This window comes from Micromys minutus (genome assembly GCF_963924665.1).
Source record: "Micromys minutus genome assembly, chromosome: 11".
NCBI classification, from domain to species: domain Eukaryota; kingdom Metazoa; phylum Chordata; class Mammalia; order Rodentia; family Muridae; genus Micromys; species Micromys minutus.
In genome coordinates this window covers 2,093,098-2,112,612 of record NC_137980.1, presented here as the reverse complement: position 1 = coordinate 2,112,612, position 19,515 = coordinate 2,093,098, and the positions used below count along the sequence as shown (strand labels likewise).

The 19,515-nt window shown below is 37.3% G+C and overlaps 2 protein-coding genes across 2 annotated transcripts in view; one reads left to right on the top strand and one right to left on the bottom strand.

Annotated features, from left to right (window-relative positions):
* KIAA0825 overlaps positions 1-11,854 on the bottom strand; it is a gene marked incomplete at its 3' end in the record, with an annotated part of 180,580 nt that extends 168,726 nt beyond the window's left edge. Inside the window, exon 1 of the mRNA XM_080924848.1 lies at positions 11,763-11,854. The remainder of the gene's footprint in view (positions 1-11,762) is intronic.
* Positions 11,855-11,935: 81 nt separating this feature from the next.
* The window catches only part of SLF1 (SMC5-SMC6 complex localization factor 1), a 63,062-nt gene continuing 55,482 nt past the window's right edge, over positions 11,936-19,515 (top strand). The window contains exon 1 of the mRNA XM_080925153.1: positions 11,936-12,045. The gene's annotated coding sequence lies outside the window, so the exon portion shown is untranslated. The remainder of the gene's footprint in view (positions 12,046-19,515) is intronic.

Below are 19,515 nucleotides of genomic sequence, written 5' to 3'. Positions count from 1 at the left end.
AGTGAAAAACAGCTGCTAGCAGCCTTGCTTCAAAGGAAATACTAAAGAAAATGGCGCTAACAAGTAACAGCGACACATAACAGAGGCTAAGTGTTCTGGAACTAGTAAGATTTGGGGGTCAATGTTAACAAATGTATGAAGCTGGCTCAGTAGTACAGGTCTGCAATCCAAGGCTTTAAGAACAAGAACAGCAGCTCAACTGTCCCGCGCAGCCGTCTCGCCAGCAAGAACAACGCGGCACACGAAATAGGATTCTTCTGCGGTGAAGCTTTAATGCTCTGCCTCTCGAGAGGATTATAAGAATTATAAGAAACCTTCCTAGGTCATTTTATGATGACAATATTATCATTATTTTAAATCCTAACGTTTTAGAGAGAGAGAGAGAGAGAGAGAGAGAGAGAGAGAGAGAGAGAGAGAGAGAAACTTCCTTACTGAAAAAGAACTAAAACCAATATGCAAAATTCCCACTTCCAGAAGCTTGATAAAGAAGCCCAGTCCAAGTTAAACATTAAACAGAGAGGAGAAACAATAAAGGCTAAGCTAAGCATTTTAAAATAACAAAAATTAATAAACCAAATCAAATCTTATTTTCAATGCCATGGATCAAACATACAGTTGTCACAATTCTTTGTGAAGTGCTTTGCCACTGAACTGTCACCAGCCAGAACTCAACTACATGCTTTAAAGAAAGCAAAATCAACAGACCTTTAGAAGAAAAAAGGAATATAAGGGGGACAAAAAGAGAGAGAGACTTGGGTTACTAAGTTAGGAAAATAAGAAAAAAAATAGTACTGATATATAAATAAAATGTTCAGAGGAATTCTAGAAACGATTACAGCATCATGGCACATACTTGGGAGGACATTTATAGTGACAAGTCACTATAAACAAACAGCTGAATGAATGAAATGAAGGGGGGGGGGAGAGGGAGACGGAGACGGAGACGGAGAGACAGAGACAGAGACAGACAGACTGACTGACTGACAGACAGCCAAACTCACTAAAAATGAAGTGAAAATGAGATTGCTGAACATGGTCTACAGACTCTGGAGAGGAACCTGATATTCTTCCAGATGGTCTTTTTTTTATATAATTTAGTATTTGTACCTTTATTGACCATATCTTACAGCTAAGACAATTCAGAATATAAAAACATGGAATTTAAAACTCAATCCCCAGCCCCAGGAAATCACAGTCTCCATGGCAAACCAGTGAGCAGCAAACGCAGAATGAAAAGAGCAGAAACACTCTGGAGATGCCTCTGCCTAAGGCACAGTTTTTTACACTTAGATGTAGTCATTAGCTGTCTCCTTGGTCATGTCTCCTCTGCGTGTGAGAGGGAGAGGGAGCCAGATGGTCTTAAATTCACATTTACGGATGTCCACTATCCCCAGTCCTTTTCAATATTGCTCTTTAAACTGAATTAATAAGGAAGAGAAAGAAATTAAAGAAATTTAAGTAAACTATCCATATCTGCAGATGACATAATATTATACTTTAGAGTATTCCAAAATTATACCAGAAAAGTTCTAGAAACAATAAATTCACCAGGGTAGAAGTATATAAAGTCAAATTGCACAAATCAGTAGTTTTTCTATATACCAAACAGCAAACATACAAAGAAAGGATCATGGAAACACTCCCATTCATAATAGCCTCAAAGAAAACAAAATATCTAAGAATAAACTTAAATAAGTAATTGAAGAACCTCTACAGCAAAAACGTAAACATTGGAAGAAGGAGTTAGAGACAGAAACTAGAAAATAGAAGGACATCCCATGCTCATGGATTGGTAAAATCAAATGGCAAACATGGGCATTCTACCAAAATCTATTAATAGTTAATGTAATCCTAATCAAAATGCCCATCTTGTTCTTTGCAAAAATAAAAAAATATAAAAATTCATATGAAACTGCCAAAAATCCTGAATAGCTAAAACAATTCTGAGTAAAAACAAAGTTGGCGAGACTTCACTTCTATCTTAAGATACAATATATGACCATAGTAATAAAAACCATATAGCACTGATGTGGGGAGCATTTTTGGCACCTCTGGACAGTTGATGGTGGATAATCTTACTTTACCAGGACATTCTGAAGCTGGCCAAAGGCAGGAACCTGGCCTCAGTGCTATAAGAAATTACATTTGCAGCTGTAGCTCAAGGCAGAACCCTTAGGAATGTAGCCTAGAAGGAAGTACATTTGTAGTACCTTTAAGAATGTAGCTCAGGGCCGGGCAGATTCCATGAATGTCAGTGTAGCAGCCTCCTTGGACCCCATTTTTGTCCCTGACCTTTACACCTGGCCTCCAGAAAAATGTTTACGGGGGATCTTTGGTTGTTAACTTGCTTGTTCCCAGATGCACAACTAATGTTATCTTTCTGCATGTAATTAAAGTGGTTTAAAAGAGGATTCAATAAACCAGGCTTTGCTTCAGCCTAGAGGCTTCGGCCTCAAGTCTGGCCAAGTCATGTTGCAATTTTGACTAACCTTTTTTTTTTTTCTTTAAATCCTCGCTCTGGTTCCGGGAACCTGTTTGTCTGAGCCAACTGGTCTCAGACACACTGACACAAAAACAAGCATGCAAACCATGAAACAAAGCTGAACTGAAGACCCAAGCATGAGCATACCTAACTTCAGCCACTTAATACTTGACAAAGACATCAAAAACATGAGCTGGAAAATGAAAGCATTTCTCTATATGGCACTGGGAAAACTGGATGTCTACATATAGAAAAAACAAAGTAAACTCACATTTATCACCTTGCACAAAAATTCTAAATAGATCAAAGACCTAGACTTGAAACCTGAAACACTAAAATTGCTACAAGAAAGCATGCACAGTATCCTACATTACACAGGAGTTGGAATGGACTTCCTAAATAGGACTGGATATATCCAAATATTAAGGCCAACAATTGACAAATGGGACTTCATAAAACTAACAAGCTTCTGCACAGCTAAAGAAACAATCTGTCAAGTGAAGAGGAATTCCACAGAAAGGAAGGGAATCTTTGCCAGCTACCATCTGACAGAGGATTGATATACAGAATATATAAAGAATTCAAAACACAAAGAATAGAAACAAATGACTTGTTCATAAAATGTACCAGGGATATAAATAGATAATTATAAAAGGAGAAGGAGGAGGAAGAGCAAAACAAGAAAGGAGGAGGAAGGGACAAGGGGGTGGAGGAAGAGACAAGAAAAGGAGGAAGAAGAAGAGAAAAAGGAAAAGGAGAAGGAGAAGGAAAAGGAAAAGAAGAGCCATAGTGCCTAGAAATTAGGGAAATGCAAATCAAAACAACTAAGATTTTATCTTACCCTAGTCAGAATAACAAAGATCAACGAAGAAACTGACAATAAATGCTAGAGAGGGTATGGAATAGGAGACGCACACACACACACACACATACACATGCACCCACACAAACAAACAGACCAGGACAAGAAAGATGATTTTCATTCACTGTTGGTGGAACTTCAAATTGGTGTAGCCACTATGGAAATAACTGTGGAGAATGAAGAATTCTCAAAACCAGCTGCACTACTTCTAGGCATGTACCCAAAAGAACTCAACACTATATTCCTAACAGTGAAAAAACATGAAATCAACCTAAATGTCCTACAACAGACAAATGAGTAATCAAACTATGTTATAGGTACACTGTACAATACTAAACAGCTATAAAGAAAAATGAAATCATGAACTTCCTGGTTCAAGGGGTGGAACTAGAAAAGACCATATTGAGTAAGGCAATCCAGACACAGAAAGACAAACTTCACAAAGTCTCTCTCATTGGAGGCTCCTAGTCCTAATCTTCAGAAGTGACTACATAGCCTGTATTAACTACAGAAATAGGACAGTAAGAGGTGAACGTCACACTCCTGGCTTGAGGTCCACCTCTTCCACCTCCACCACACTGATCACTCAGAATTCTCCTTCTATTAGTCGGTCTACTTCTGAAAAGCTTTACCACTGCACTTAGTTTACCTATATAACCCAGAAAATATCCACTGTGTAAGGGAAAATGATTGGCAACTTTAATTTCATTTGGACTTAATTTTCTGTTTGCAATATACCATAAAGTAGTTCCAGGTTCCAGGAAGAATCCCACCCTGTTTTCCAGGGTACTCACTGGACTTGTTTCTTCAGCACCACATTTGGAAAAAATATTAATGCCAAGTCTGTTTAATAAAATCCTTATTTTATGTCTATAAAATGATCAGTAAAAGCATAAGACAGAGCAAGTTTACAGTAACAGTGGGAAGCTGTGAGCTGATGTGTCTCCATGCTACAGTAAGAAGCTACTACTTGTTTGCTAAATTTTGGTGCAGGGTCAATGCATAATAGCCACAATTATATGCGCAGATTCTTAGAATACTTGATCGACTGCCAGTGAATATAAGGCTACAGTCTGCTCACTTCTTTTAGCTGAAGCTACATATCAAAGCACACAGAGAATGGGAGCAGGTCTGAGATTCAACCCCTTCTATTAGGACAGACACTGAACACATTCATTTTGTTTGTTTTAGAAAATACAAGTTTTCTTTTAAAGGATATTGCATTAATGATGTGGTACTGAAAATGTTTTCATATTTATTTTTAAATTATATTACAATAAATATGTAGCTAAGATTCAGTAAAAAGAAACTTTAAAAAGACAGGCTTTAGAGGTCAATACAAGAGTATTAAAAAAGGTCAACTTACATTAAAGAGTAACACAACAGGGCTGGGGAAATAGAAGAGCCTGTCACAGGAGTATGTGGGCCTGAGTTTACACCAGGTGAACAGTTGAGGGTTCACTTCTGTAACCACAGTGCTGGGTTACAATGCAGGGACAAGCAGATGCCTAGAGCTTGCAGGCCAATCAGGTCAGCTAAATCAGTAAGTGCCAGACTCAGAGACTGAGCCTATGGGGGAGAGAGGCCACAGGAAAACTGAGAAAGACACCTAACATTGACCTATGGCTTCCACATGTTCCATCACAGCCACATGCACAAGTGCGTCATACAAACACACCCTCACCTACCCTCTTACAGGCATATCTGCATAACTACAAAAAAGTAACAAAAAATAAAACAACAAAAAAACATTCTCTGAAGGTTTTAGTAATTCTTGAGTACAAGTGACCCCACCAACAACAACAATATGCTGTGCTAGGTTAACAACTGACAAAGTCCCAGGACAGGATCAAGAGATGCTAATCAGAAGAATGAACACAGGCATGCCAGAAGACCAGGGCTCAAAAGGCATTGCAGGAACAAAGCATTGTGGTGCCCCTGCACAACCAGCCCACATTGGAGCTCTTTCCCAAGTTGCAGAAGACAGATTAGCTTACTTTAAGCAACAATGGCATCCCTCACAGATATAACAGACAAACATGAATGAATACACACTAGAGAAAGAAACAACAACATATCTACAACATTTAAAAGAATGTATTATGTGATTAAGCAAACCTTGTATTCTAAAAGTAAAAATGTATGATGAGCTAAGGTTAAAAGTAAAGCAAGAAAATTAGGTAAAGAAATGTCATAACATGATTAATTACAAAATAAATACCATACCATATCATTCAAAAGACCCATATTACTAAAAATTTAGACCTCAGCATAACAAGCCTGAAAATGTCCTAAAGCTAATCATTTAGAAATAGGTGAACTCTGGATTTGCACAGTTAGATTAGCTGTGCCTCCCTGAGAGAAAAACAGAAAGACTCAGGTGGAAGGTACCAACTAGGAGGAACAAGCACATCTACAGTGTCTCTGACACCCAGAGGCCAGGGTGAGGGAAGAATTCTTTGGAATGATGCAGGCCTCCAGGGGAGTGCTTGTCATGCCCACAAACTGGTGTGTACCACTTAGGAAAAATAAGAAGCCTCTTCCAGAAAGCACATTGTAAACCAGCAGAGTTCTACATGTTCACTTAGAAGAGCTAGTGTTGTTTCAGCTACAGGTCCAGAGAAAACCAACAGGCTGAATCTCTTCAGTTCCTCCTAAAGATAAAGAGGTTCCTATAAATCCCTAGCTCTGTGCATCATGATTCGAAGTAACACATCTTAAGTTGTGAAGACACACTCACCTAAGACAAAAGGCTACCCTTCTCTGAGGCAACAGTTATAAATTACTATGTAAAAAGCATGTGCTGCTGCAGCTCCACAACTACTTTCTTTAAAAAATGACAAGAGCTAGAAAACTATAGTAATTTTTATATTTTTAGCAAATGTTACTCTGGGTACAGGAGTAAATGTGTAATGTGCATACTACTATTATTCAGATGATGGAAATTGATTACTTTCCTATTAAAGTTTTCTGTAGCAATTTCATTGCTTTGCATTTGAGAGAAGAGTCTCACCACACCCTCTGTGCTAGCTTCAAACCTGTGACTCCTGCTTCATTCTCTACAACCTGAGATTACAGGTATGAGAAGCATCTCTGGCTAAAAAAGAATTTTTTTTGACTACTTAAATACAGAAATTGAGGTCACAATTCGTTACCCTTCTTGTCATCTGCTTCTAGGTAAATTCCAACAATGTGCCTGCACCACCAGCCACCATAGTAAATTCTGCATGTGCATCATTTTTTTAACCTCCACAAAGGTTGGTATGAATACATCACTGTTATCTCCATTTTATGAATGAGGATGACAAGCAAAAAGAAAATAAGTGTTAGGATTTGAATCAGAATCCATGACTTCAATTATTTGTCTCACTTTAAAACAGTAACTTTAGTTTTTAAAAAGCAGAATCATATAGACTCCCCAATAAAAACTTTTAGGGTGATTGGTATATTTTATATATTATCACATTTAACTGAGAAAATCCATAAAAGGGCCATTTTATTACTATTTGATAGATGGAGAAAGCTCTCAGGGAGCTTAAGTAACACTTTTAGATAATAATTTAATGAATTTAATGTATTATTACTCGGGTTTCCCTGAAATCAGCTCTATTATACTGTGTGGCCTAATTAAAGAGACAAATACCAGTACTTCTTTTATGTAGTACACTGAGGTACAGTATATAGTACTGTAGTGTAGTACTTGGTCTCTGTATTTTGCTTTGGTGCTAGCCTTTGTAAACCAAACAGTAAAATAGCTACTTGAACATATTGTTGGAATGATATGGGTGTGAGCAGTAAGTTGATGTGTGTGAGTAGGAGGTTACCTGTAAGCAGTGATGATGCTCATCTGACCTAGAAGCTCATCTGGCACTTGGCTGAGCCTTTGCACCTCACTACCAACTAACTACAGTGTGCATATGAGTTGTTTCAGTCAACCCACAGAACTGTGTAGGAGATTAAAAGACTCTAGAAAGCCAAGATGGCTGTCCCGCTTATATGTATTGAGGGAAGCTTGCCAAATGCTCCATAGTCTTGCTTGACTTCACTCCTTTTTCTTTTTAAACACATATGTTCTAGAAGAGCATGAAGGTTAACAATTACTCATGAGCTTAAGTCTACCCACATACATGCATTTATACACACACACACACACACACACACACACACACACACCCCACAAATGCACACTTCATGATGAAAGATGCTTAGCTGAAGAAATGGATTAACAAATAGCTGCCTCATCTCTTTGAATGGTTCAAAAACAAAATACTGGCCATACTGGGTGTTTATGGGAAAAAACCCACCATGGTCAGGTGACTCTATGAGGTATGCAGAAGTAGACCAAAAAGGGGGAAAGTAGGGGTTGAGCTCAAACTCATATTCTGGTTGTTTAGCCATGTGCCCTCTACCACATACCACAGTACAAGAACACCTGCCTTTTCTCATCTCTTATAAAAATACCATCCATTCAGCAAATAACACATCTAAAAAGTTAAAACTGCATTGTGTATACAATGTGCTTTTTTCATTTATACAAGGTACTATTTAGGTTTGTTTTAGGGAGGATAAGAAGAGTATAAAGAGACTAATACAGTACCCTTTACATCTTCTGATTTTTAAGTTTGAATATAATTAAATCTGATTCCATATAAAATTATTACAAAATGTTTTGTAATAATTTTTTGTATTTTATATCTATTCACTTGTAACAAATTAAATAAAGAGAAATGATAAATGATGACATGAGTCATGTATAAATATGACTTATATAGTAAACAGTATCAAATTATTAATTTTTACTAATTATATTTAAAATTTTAAAGTCAGACAATTGAAAGGGATATGTAATAAGATGTTAGCCTCTTTCTACTTCACTCATACCTAATTTTGTATAATTTAAATGTAATTAGATTTAATCATATTTAAACTTAGAAATCACAAGATGTAAAGGGTGGTGGAAACCAAGCCCAGGTCCTCCAGCACCTACATCAACCTTAAATCCCTAAAAGACAAAGGGAGAACACAAAAATCTCTATTGTTTGAAAGTCTACCGTGAGTCAGGGTGAGTGAGCCTTTAGATACACTAACTCGCAGGATTTTTGAAGCATTCTTGTGGCTCCACCACACAGAAGCAGAAGCTCACAAAGGTCCCCTAACTACTTGTGTAGAAGCTGTTTTAAAAAGATAAAGAGGCTCATACTTAAAATCCAAAATGACCAAAACTTGAATCTTGTCGGTTTCATTACAAAACCAGGAGTCCATGTTGCTCCTCAGGGAATGACATGGTACACACAAGACCAAGGTCAGCTCCAATGACCAAGGTTTTCTAGTACACTACAACTGCTATCAAGTAATATATTATCTATCCAACGAGGGTGTAAAACCCCTTTATATACAATAATATATATTATATTGGAAAACTGTCATGTGCAATTTAAGCTCATTACCCACATTCCTTTTGGCCTAAAATTAACAACAGATTGCCTTTAAGAACAGATAGAAGGCAAACTATTTAATTTCTCTCTCTCTCTCTCTCTCTCTCTCTCTCTCTCTCTCTCTCTCTCTCTCTCCTCTTCTCTCTCTCTCTCTCTCTCTCTCTCTCTCTCTCTCTCTCTCTCCCTCTCCTTATTTTATTTATTTACATCTCAAATGTTATTCCCCTTCCAGGTTTCAAAAGATGTTATCGTTTGTTTCATGATATAGAACAGTAACAGTGGGAAAGAGAAGCCACAAGGTTAGCCCTGGAAAGCTCATCCTTGGAAGCAGCTGACTGCCTTGACTTCTCCAGTGGGTCCCACTGCATGCTGTGAGAACCCACATTGCTGATCTTCTCTATCTGCTACTACTTGTTGCTTTACTTAGAAGACTTACTCAAGGAGTGGGGAACAGGAACTCCAGTGACTGCCTTAAAAGGCCTTTCCCAGTAAGCTTTGCTTAGATGTTTTGAAGACTTAGTGTGATGATATTTTGCTACAAATGTATCTCTTGTGTATATTCTTTTAGTTTAGGTTGATAAATAATAAACCTATTCGTTGAAATCTGAAAGTACAGCTATCATAGATCATTCTCTGAAACTAAGTAAACATAAGCATCAGAGCTATGCAGGGATTAAAAACTAACTGGAGGTAATATGACAATTTTGTGAAGATTACAGCCTGGAGATAATGGTTCAAACCATAGGTCTGGTACTTAATAACTGCCTGTGAACTTTGAGAATGTACAAAGCTACTCTTGCCTCAGCTCTAACATCTGTAAAAGAAGCTTAACAACCCTAGTCCTGTGAGGACTAAAGATCTCATTGCATAGGAGACAGTAGGCAACCATAAATAACTGACATTTATACGTAAACATATAAAAATGTATGTCTGAATAGCTGCCTTTAGAGTTAGCTGGCCCTCCAGAATTCATATACGTTTGGGTTAAAATGATAAAATTGGCCAAGGATCAGCAGATATATTATTCACAGCTAAAAATGCACTTTAAATCTTGTAATCCCCAAAAGTTTACCATGTTTAATTATGTTAAAGTACACATTAATTGACTTCTAATATAATGTTTTATTGTACCCAACACAGAGGTGAATGATTTTTCATCTGTGTTCTTTGAAAGATATCTCTATGTGTGTCTTCCTGTATCTCTGTCTCTCTGTCTCTGTGTGTATGTGAGAGAGAGGAGTGGGGGAGAGAGACAGAGACAGAGAGACAGGGACAGAGAGAAATAAGGAGAGAGAGAAATAGAGAGAGAAATAAAAGAGTTAACACTCATCACATATGCAGATACCAGCAAAAGCCAGAAGATGACATTGGATTCCCTGGAGTTGGAGTTAGAGCCATTGTAAGCCACCAGATGTGGGTATAGAGAAACAACTCCAGAATTCTAAATGAATATCAAGAACTCTTCCATCTCTACTGCCGGTTTTGTTGTTTGCTTTTTCTGTCTTGTTTTTTTTTTTCTGGTTTTGAGAATGGTAAGATATACCTCAAGACCCTAACTGGTCTTGAGAGTCTAAGATGTGACCTATTGACCTTGAACTTCGAATGCTCCTGCTCCCATCTTTGAAACACTGCAAACAGAGCCAAGTTCCAGAGTCAGGTATACAGTTTCATATGTATATGTTACAACCTCTCAGTTGCAATATGAAATGTACCCAAAGAGGATTTTTCTTTTGTACACATTAGACTGTGGATATAAACTGCTTGGCAGAGAACAGACACCTATGAGCATTTATGAAGTGCCATATGAATGTGAGTCACAAATAAGAACGGGGACTTAAAAAGGGCACTTGTCTGATGCTTCAGGGTCTTCTAGTTGAATATATGGCGTTTGTTCCTTTTGAAAGATTTGTTAAGCATGTAGTTTACGTATATGGTGTTTTGTCTGCCTGTTTACCAGAAGAGGTCATTGAATCCCATGTTACTACTTTTATAGCTGCCATGTGGGTGCTGGGAATTGAACTTGTGACGTCTGGAAGAGCAAGGTGCCCTTTAATCACTATACCATCTCTCTAGCCCCAATATTGTATTTTTCTTTATGGCAGACTCTAGACCTCTTTGGGGATTGACTTATTTGGAAAAATAGGGAAAAAAGTGATCCACAAATAACAAGGTGATGAGTTTCCCCTGAGGAAACTCCATCAGTCAAGAAAGAGTAACACTTTTAAGATTCATTATGTGACACTTTTTGGGTCTTTGAATAAATGAGCATCTTTTCTCAAACTAGACATTTGTCAGAAGCAATTTCTATTCACAACTTCTCTGAGTAACTCCAAATCTCCATCCAAAATGGTCCTGAATTATTTATAGTGAAAGAGTTTGAATAAAGTCAAGCCATTCCTTTCTGAAAGTATACCTGATTCTGGATCAATAATTTCCAAAAAGTGGAACGTGTATCTAAAGCTGATGCGTAGGATTATAGGTATGGTATCGTTTCAGTAATGCACACCCATAACAAAAACATTTTTAAATTAAAACTGAAGGAGAAAAGTTCAAATAATTTTACATCGGAAATGTCCCAGTTCTGAATGTATGCAGAAGACACCATCTTCAGCTGCCTGCTTGCACTCCAAGTGAACCCCCAACTATTTCAGCAGAGTTCAGTTAAGGGAAACCAGGTGTTCAAACCCTGGGAATGGGAGACAGTAGAAACACTGCTGGATCACTGGCACAGAACCAGTTATCTTCGGCCTCGCCTAGGAATATGTGGGGACTCAAGATTGACTTCAACGTTGGAGATAGGTCAAGGGAATGAAGACAGTAAGTAGGCAGGATCCCAGGGCCTTCTCCAACCTCAGGGAGGATCAGGCACCACAGGAACGCATGGGGATTTAGGGGCTCAACCCCCGTCTGTTCACTTCTTGCTCCTACCAGCATGCAGCAGGTAGCTGGCAGGCCGAAAAGAAGAGTGGGAAAAGTCACTTACCAGTCTCTGTCTGAGGCGCGGATCCTGCAATGGCCTGATGCGCTGGCCAGAACCAAGTAGTCCACAGCTCAGACAGTCCTGGCGACCGCTCGAGAGCGTCACTGACAACCACCCGGAAGTGCTTAACTGCTTCCGGTGACGCGGAGCGCGCGGCGGGAAATTATTTCCTAGTCCCCAGATTACTGGAGCAGCGAGTGCTACGGTGGTAGTCGTCGCCCCTATCGCCGCTACCGGCAGCGCCGGACGAAAGAAAACAGCCCAGAAGCTTCCGTCGGCCGGGAAGGTAAAGCGCCTCAGCCCTGAAGACGCCATTTACCGCGTTCTCAGGCCGAGCCTCTGACATCCCCGCCGTCCTCGCTGGGCCGCGGAGGCGCTTGGGGCTCGCGCTTTCCACAGCCTCGGTTCCTTCAAGGTGAACTCGGGGCCGGTGCCCGCGCCGGTGGCCTGGGCCTCCGATCTCGGCCTGCTCGGCCCCGCCAGGCAGACGGGTTCCTGGCGACCTCCGCAGCGCGCTCTGGCCGCTGCCTGCTGCCGGGGCTCCGGGCGCTAGGCCGCCCGCGTCTCCCGTTTCCATAGAACCGCCTAGGATGCCTCACCCCGGTCCCAGTTCTTGGATGCCTTCAAACCTTAGCCTCTGAAGGTGGCAGGGATTCCCAGGGCCTGCCTTCCAGTAAGAGGAAAATCCAGACTTTCTTTCTCTCCAGTAGAATTGTTTTTCCACGCGGAAAAGAAATGAGCTTTTATCTCAGCAGTACTGTATATAGGCTTTGAACAACAGCGCTCGCACACCTTTCCTAAAGGGAGTGTCTGTGCTTCTGGGGTTCTGTCTGCTGCCAGAGCACCAGGACAACTGTTAAGTGATCATGCAGAAATGTATTCCACTTCCAAGGTCTGGCTAAGTTGACAGATACTGATTTGCCTTAATACTCCAAATCGGGATTTGGAACTTGTGTTCGGTGGAACTTGATTTAAAATTCCCCAAGCTCTTTTGTGACAAATGACTACTATCCTCTACAGAGGGAAAAAAAAAAAAAGGAAAAATAAATTTCTTTGAACTGGATTCACAGTTAACATATGTTCATTTCTCTGTCACGACCCAGGTCTTGTGTTGGTTTTCAAGCTATTCCTGTGAATTGAATGTTTCTTGTTTATTCCCTGTGTTCAGAGCATAGCTGATCATTCGGGTAGATTTGTGTAAGAAGAAATTTCAGTATTTGTTAAAAATAATTAAGAATTTCTTTTCACGAGTAGGGTATTAAAACACTCAAATGTTTAGATATGTCCTAGTGTGAGACACTCTTCACTAAGCAACTAAACTTCTATTAGACCTGTTTTCTAAATCGAGATTTTCTCATGCTTCATCGACTTAGGTGAAGATCAGTTATATTATTTAGAGGATTTTTGCTTTTGTAAAATAGAAAGCTTAGATCGTGGTCGCGTATGAAATAGTAGTCTGTTTTAATTCCTTTTCATAATCAAAATTAATAGCAGTTAAAATTCCATTTCATGCATTTGCAATTTCCATGGATTCCTCTTTTGATTTTAGGAAACTAGTAGTATACCTTTACTAATTAAATAGTATTTTCAGTTTGTTTCTTGGCCATAGTCTACAAATCTTTCCACTGTTTTAAAAACTGTTAAGAATACATTTCAGTTCTCTGTAAGGTTAAAATATAAAATAATAAAGTAAAAGGAGACTGAAGAATCTTTCAGAACTATATTAGAACATCACCTGTTCTTTTAATCGATCATAGCAAGATTATTTTGAAATTCAAAATACATTATTTTTAATAATAAAATATGTATGAAATTTTTCAGTAATTGATCCAAATCTGTTTTGAATGAAAATAATAGAAACTTTTGCCAAAAGAAAAGTTAATAGTACTCTTCAGAATATTCCTAGAAATATGTAACTAGTTTAAATATGGGTATTATGTTTTTGAAAACAATAATTGTTTAATTTTTTTAAATTTTGTTTCTCTGTCTCCTTGCCCACATAATAGACTCTTTTTATGTGGTATTACCTTCCTGTTGTACTGATAGAAAATACATTGCTTTGTAAAATTGCCTCATAAAATTGTTTAAGAGAAGTAGGTTAAAACTAGAAGTTTAACCAGGTTGGCATTGTAGAAAACGCAAAGTAACAAGCTTATCTGTGAGTCTTGATTTCACTGTTCATGCAAAGATGTGAATCATCAAGGTAGGTTTTATTTTTTGGTTTTGTTTTGGTTTTGAATATTTTTTAATTTACATTTTGGATGTTAATCCCCTTTCCTGGTTTCTCCTTCAGAAACCTTCTATCCCATCCCCCCTCCCCCCTGCTTCCTCCCCCCCTTGTCATTCCCCTATACTGGCGCTTCAAGCCTTGACAGGACCAAGGGCCTCTTTTCCCATTGATGCCAGACAAGGCCTTCTTCTGGTACATATACCCCTGGAGCCTTGAGCTCCTCTATGTGTGCTCTTTGGATGATAGATTAGTCCCTGGGAGCTCTTGGGGGTCTGGTTAGTTGAATTGTTGTTATTATGGGATTGCAAACCAAAAAGGTTAAGTCCTTTCTCTAACTCCAAAATTAGGGACCCCTTCTTAGTACAAAATCCCTTCTGTATTTGTCAGGCTCTGGCATAGCCTCTCAGGAGACAGCTGTATCAGGCTTCTGTCAGCATGCACTTCTTGGCATCCACAATATTGTCCCCAGGTAAAGTAGTCTCTGGATGGCCTTTCCTTTAGTCTCTGCTCCACACTTTGTTTCCTTATTTCATCCTGTGAGTATTTTGCTCCCCCACCCCCCACCCCCTTCTAAGAAGAACTGAAGCATTCACACTTTGCTCTTCCTTCTTCTTGGGCTTCATGTGGTGTGAATTTTATCTTAGGTATTCTGAGCTTTTGGGCTAATATCCACTTATCAGTGAGTGTATACCATGTGCCTTCTTTTGTGATTGGGTTACTTCACTCAGGATATTTTCTAGTTCCATCCATTTGCCTAAGAATTTCATGAAATCATTGTTTTTAATAGCTGAGTAATACTCCATTGTGTAAATGTAACATATTTTCTGTATCCATTCCTCTGTTGAAGGACCTCTGGGTTTTTTCCAGCTTCTGGCTATTATAAATAAGGCTGCTATGAACATAGTGGAGCATGTATCCTTGTTGTATTGTGGACCATCTTTTGGGTATATGCCCAGGAGTCCTCAGGTAGTACTATGTCCAATTTTCTGAGGAATCACCAGACTGATTTCCAGAGTGGTTGTATCAGCTTGCAGTCACACCAGCAATGGAAGAAAGTTCTTTCTCCACATCTTAGTCAGCATCTGCTGTCCCCTGACTTTCTCTGCCCTTAGTACTAGGGATTGACTGAGTGTTTGTTTCCTTATCTAGCTTAAATTAGGTGTAATTTTCAGCATTTTACCAGTATCTTGTATTCTCACCAATATTTAGGTAGATTTAGTAAATAAATAGATGAAATGTGTAGACTTGTAGACCACACTAGGTCCTTAATAAGAATTAAATCAATCATCTTAATAAATTAATCTTAGACTTGTGCTTTTCTTGCAGAAAGCTGTCTTTGTGCGGTTTGCTTCCCTAAGGACTCCTTTAATCCTAAATTAAAAGTTTTAGTCCAGCCAGCACCATGTATAAAGTTAGATAGATGGGAATATTTCTACATTTTTCTTCAGTTTCCTATGTTTTTTCTTAGCACAATCACATTTTGTTAATTCTCTGTTGTCAAATTCTCCATTAAAGGAATTAATGACTACTCCTTTTCCTAGATTCAAGAATATTTCAGAAATCTTATCAATAGAAATTTGGGTTTTTTGTTTTGATTTATCTTTTGTGTGTTGCTTATAGATTGAACCTACAGTCTTACACATTCTGCATAGATACTGTAGCATTGAGCTCCATCCCCAATCCCTTCAGACCTGGGTTAAATAATTAGTCATATTGTAGAAAGGTGGGACAGGAAGTAAAATGACCTCTTTTCATATTTATTTTGTGTGTGCATGTGAATATATGTTCCACTGGGTATTTGAGCTAAATTGGGTCTTTAAGCTTGGTGGCAAAAGCTGCTACCTGCTGAGCCATTTCCTTGCCACTAAAACAAAAAACAAAACAAAAAACAAAAAAAAAGAAACACTTTTTAAAACAAATTACAAAGACCTATAGACTGATATTAGAACAAAGGTCTATTTCCTAGACCAGGATTCCAACACTCCCCCTAAAATTAATTCAGAACCAGCAGAATATTGCTCACATAGTGTGAGTGCTAAGATAGGAGTGTATGCTTTGTAATATTATCAAGTAGAAATTCAGAGCTCTAGTCATATGCTATTTCATTGTAAAATTTTAAATTTAAATTTGATTTTTTCAGTTAAATCTTTCAAATTTTGAATTCAAAGCAGTGAAATTAACTGTCCAGGAGACTTGTATATGCTTTGTAAAAGACTGTTCAAATAATCTCCAGTAAAAGGTTTTAGGTCAAAATATTATCCTGTTATAATGAAAACAAAGAGACTGCTAATTTTCAACATGAGTTCTTAAAACAATGAAAAATTAATCTAAAATTAAAGTATATATTCAAATTTTGTTATATTCTTGTTTTTATACACACATAAAACTAATACAGTAGTTTTATAAAGTAATTAAGAGATTATTTAAATTGCTATATGCTTGTAGTACTTTGAAATGTTCTATAGTCAGTATTTGTTGAAATTTTAAAAAATTGGTAAAGATAATTTTAGAAGTAAAAATTTAGTTCTTATATATGTACATATATACACGTATTTATACATAAGTATGTTTATAAAACATCATAATGCATAGCAGGAAAGGTTTGTCTTCACTTGTTCCAAGGACTTTGTTAGGCACCCTGGCTTCTCTTTTCTGAAACAATTTTTTAGCTAACTGTTGATTGTACTGTCTCACTCACTCCACTTGCCTATCCTGGTCCATAGGGTCTCACTCTGTTTCCATGTTGACCTGTGTCTTGTAGTCATTGTTCTGCCTCAGCCTGAAACCTTTGTTTTATTACCTATATTCCTGCCTTGATTTTTTGTTGTTGTTGATGTTTTGGGTTTTGAGGGTTTTGGTGGTGGTGGTGGTGGTGGTGGTTTTGAGACAGAATCTCACTGTAGCTGCTGTTGGCCTGGAACTCACAATGTAGACCAACCAAGCTGGATTAAATTAGAGACCCACCTGCCTCTGCCGCTCAGGTGCTGGGATTAAAGGTGTACTCCACCATGGCTGACTGTCTCTACTTTTCTTTCTAAATTTTCTTTTTAACATATTGTAGCTCCATTCTTCAAACATGTTCCAGTGTTGGCATATTGTAAAGAATTCAAATGTTCTATTTTAAAACTTAGGATAGAATAAACATGATCACAGTAATGAGAACTGTAGGTTTCTTGGTGCTTCTGGCTGACACCAACTGTCAAAGAATTTCAGGCATCAAGGATAGGCCATAGTGAGAGATATTTTAAGAAAGTCCACACCACAGCGACAGTTGCTTACTATGTATAAAGGGCAGCTGTGTTCACAGGCACTGTCTCCTTAGTTCTGTGTTTTGTATGATTCAGGGTAAGTACATTTTAAAGAATTATTAGTGGGAAGTTTTCAAAATATTACTGCAAAGAACTTTTTATAACTAGAAATGTAGTGATGTAAATTACTATAAAGATAAACATTTAGTTACTAAAAGTGAATGGTCTCTTCTCCTCTTTTATGTGATATTGTCGTCTGTGTTGGTGCTTGAAGGTTCATATCTCCTACTCTCTTACCCCCACCTCAGCTGGAAAGATATGTAATCTTTCTAGAAATGCTGCTGGCATTAACTGTGTTATGGAATGTTTGTTCTTTCCTGATTCAAAGATCTTTAGAAGTAAGCTTTCAGTCCTACATTCTTCAGAACATATCACCTACATAAAATTTAATCCTACTTCAATTGACTTGCTTATTGAGACACACACACACACACACACACACACACACACACACACAGAGTTTAAAATTTTGGCTTACTCTCAAAACTGACTTGAGATCTATGAAAAACACTGGTTAAATATGAAGACAGTATTTATAGATACATTGGGTTTTACTTGGTTATTTCTAAAACAATGTATCATTTTCTAAATAAAATTATTAAAGGGTTTACATAAGTAATTCCTTTGAGTTTATGCAAAGTGGCTTTCCTATTTACAGGCATATACTATATAATACAAATGTATCTTGCACTAAGGACATGTTTGTAGTGTTTTCTTTTAATTCTTTGACATATCAGGTTGTTGTTTACTGTTCTCTTAATCTTACAGGATATAGAAGAACTAGAAAACTAGAACTCATATATAAAATACATCCATAGTCTATATTGCCATGTTTATGGATACATTAAGTGTCCCATGTATATTTAATGTCATAGGCAATCAATCTTTGTCATAATATTAAAAATGTTGCTATGATATACCTCAGGTTAATAACACAGTTACAAAAGGCAATTAAATTTGTCTTACCTTTCTAAAAACTGCTAACTTTGTGTATGTCCAAGGTTTATAGTTCTCTGAAAGTTAACTAACACACTTCCTGTTTTTGTGATAAACTCATAAATAAATGTCTTGCTTTCTGATTTATTTTTAAACATGTATGTGTTTATACTGCTTGAATCGGGATATTGTGTTTTATCATTTTAGTTTCTTTTCCTGGTTTACAAGAAAAGTTTCTGTTTCATATTATTTTCAAAATAAGGAAATTACTTTAAAAATACTTTGGTTTTTTCTGCTGCTGTTGATCTTATTTCCATTATTATGAGACAGTATTTAGCAGAAAATGTTTCTAAATATGTGGAAGTGATTATTGCCATCAAAAGGTATACTATAAAGACAAGATTTATGGTAAAAACTGCATTTTATATACATATATATAATTTCAATACAATCAAATACTTTAACAATTTATACCTCAAAACTAAATATATTAAAATGTCACTTAATTCAAAATTTAAAGTAGAATTGCTGATATGAAAAGAGAAGAGTATGATAGATTCTTATTTTTTATGTAACATGTAATTTTCATAAAGCAATAATGCAATATTTAAAAGCAACTTGTTGGTAATAGTGTTACAGCAATTTTATTTTTACTCTATTTTGATTATTGGGATAGGAAGACATGGGAATTGACTGCAGTGTCCCCTTCATAGTAGGCAAGTGCTTGAATCCTAAGCTTCACTCTTTTCCTATCCCAATCACAGTTATTCCATAACAGTTTTAATGCCTCATGTTTTCAATAGGTAAGATTTTAAGTTCTAAAAACTACTCTGACTCTTCTCCTTTTCATACTTTTTAAAAAAACAGCCTGCTAACAGTTTTGAAAAATTTTACTTACAAGTACATAGATTAAAAATACAATTTGGAAAACATTATTTTGAAAAATCATAGCTCTTTCTCATAACTGGCTTTTGAGATCTCTAAAAAAACACTGATCAAATTCCAAAACAATTGTTTTAGATACATTGAGTTTTACTTGGTTATTTCTAAAACAATGTATCATTTTCTAAACAAAAATTATTAAAAGATTTACTTAAGGACTGGAGAAATGACTGCTCTTCCAGAGATCCTGAGTTCAATTCCCAGCAACCACATGGTGGCTCATAGCTATCTGTTATGGGATCCGATACACTCTTCTGGTGTGTCTGAAAACAGTGACAGCATGCTCATACACATTAAATAAATAAGCCTAAAAAAAGATTTACTTAAATAATTTCTTTGA